Source organism: Idiotropiscis lumnitzeri, unplaced genomic scaffold (assembly GCF_059441095.1).
Source record: "Idiotropiscis lumnitzeri isolate Australia: NSW breed Sydney's pygmy pipehorse unplaced genomic scaffold, RoL_Ilum_1.0 HiC_scaffold_203, whole genome shotgun sequence".
NCBI classification, from domain to species: Eukaryota; Metazoa; Chordata; class Actinopteri; order Syngnathiformes; family Syngnathidae; genus Idiotropiscis; species Idiotropiscis lumnitzeri.
In genome coordinates, this window is record NW_028283741.1 from 516 (window position 1) to 2,500 (window position 1,985).

The window sequence follows — 1,985 nt, forward strand, 5'->3', positions numbered from 1 at the left end:
CCAAAACACCTGGGGCACATTTTTAGGAACCACGTTTTTAGAAACAAAAATTCTTCTATGTCCACCTCCGTGAAAGAAATTGCCCAATGGTTCCCGCGGAAGAGAGCTGCCAGGCGGACGCATACTGCAATAACGGCCGCCCTGGCGCTCTGGTGGATGTTATCCTCGAAATTTCTTCTATGTGCCCATTCCAGCGGGCAACTTGCGAACAATGGTGTCCGACCATGGAAGGCTGTTGGCGGACGCGGCGCGGCTCACAGCCCGCCCTCAGGCACGGAGCTCCGGGGGAATTTTCCCCTCATTTCTTCTAAGTCCCCATTCCAGCGGGGAGCTTGCAAACGTGGTATCCGACCACTGAAGGCTGTTGGCGGGCACGGCCCCACCAGCGCAACACGGCACTTCCTATGACTCGGGTCCGACGCAGGAGGAGCGGTCCTCCCGGCCCCACCACACGGCACTTCCTATGACTCGGGTCCGACGCAGGAGGAGCGGTCCTCCCGGCCCCGCCACACGGCACTTCCTATGACTCGGGTCCGACGCAGGAGGAGCGGTCCTCCCGGCCCCGCCACACGGCACTTCCCATGACTCGGGTCCGACGCAGGAGGAGCGGTCCTCCCGGCCCCACCACCGCCACACGGCACTTCCCATGACCCGGGTCCGACGCAGGAGGAGCGGTCCTCCCGGCCCCACCGCAACACACACAACCACTGACCGATTGGCAATCATGACCCGCCATCGGAGGGCCCCTGCCGGCCCCGGCCTCGCGCCGGGGTGTTCGGGTGGACGGTTCCTTCGGCCTGCGGGTCGACCTCTGAGCGTTGGCCGGCACCGCAGCACCGCAGCACACACATAACCACTGACCGATTGGCAATCATGACCCGCCATCGGAGGGCCCCTGCCGGCCCCGGCCTCGCGCCGGGGTGTTCGGGTGGACGGTTCCTTCGGCCTGCGGGTCGACCTCTGAGCGTTGGCCGGCACCGCAGCACACACACAACCACTGACCGATTGGCAATCATGACCCGCCATCGGAGGGCCCCTGCCGGCCCCGGCCTCGCGCCGGGGTGTTCGGGTGGACGGTTCCTTCGGCCTGCGGGTCGACCTCTGAGCGTTGGCCGGCACCGCAGCACACACATAACCACTGACCGATTGGCAATCATGACCCGCCATCGGAGGGCCCCCGCCGGCCCCGGCCTCGCGCCGGGGTGTTCGGGTGGACGGTTCCTTCGGCCTGCGGGTCGACCTCTGCGCGTTGGCCGGCACTTCCCTACCGTTACCCACCCCACCCCTGGGGTTGTGACAAAACGGCACTTCCTATGACTCGGGGTCCGACGCAGGAGGAGCGGTCCTCCCGGCCCATCTCGCACCCACACCCTGACATGTACTGCACCACACCAACCACTGACCGATTGGCAAGCATGACCCGCCATCGGAGGGCCCCTGCCGGCCCCGGCCTCGCGCCGGGGTGTTCGGGTGGACGGTTCCTTCGGCCTGCGGATCGACCTCTAGCGCACCAACCAGCGCGAAACCGCTTTCGTCGCGAGACCGAGACGACCCTGTCGCGTGCCCGTCGGCCACACGGGCCCAGAGATGCCCTACACGGGAGTTCCGCCGCGCTCGCGGGTGCCCCGCCACGAGAGGGGTGCGGGAGCCCAGGCCCGCGTCAGCCGAGCGGTCCTTTCCGAAAAAGCATGTTTCTCAAACCCTACCGGCGTCTGTCAGAAGACGCCGCCTCCGAGTGCGTGTTGCGGTCGCGGGCGTGCGGGCGGCTCCGGCTCCCTCCCGCGACTGACCGCCACGCGGTAACGCGGCCTCTACGGACCGAGTACATACCGAGGCCCAGCCGACTTCCTCACCGCGCACGGGGGCTGAATCGGTAACGGAAATTTCGGTAGCCCACGTCCGAAAAAAATGAGAGAGAAAAAACAACGAGGGAGGCTGGGGTGCCGCCGGGGGTAACCCCGCGGGAGGCCGTCTCCCGCGGGCGC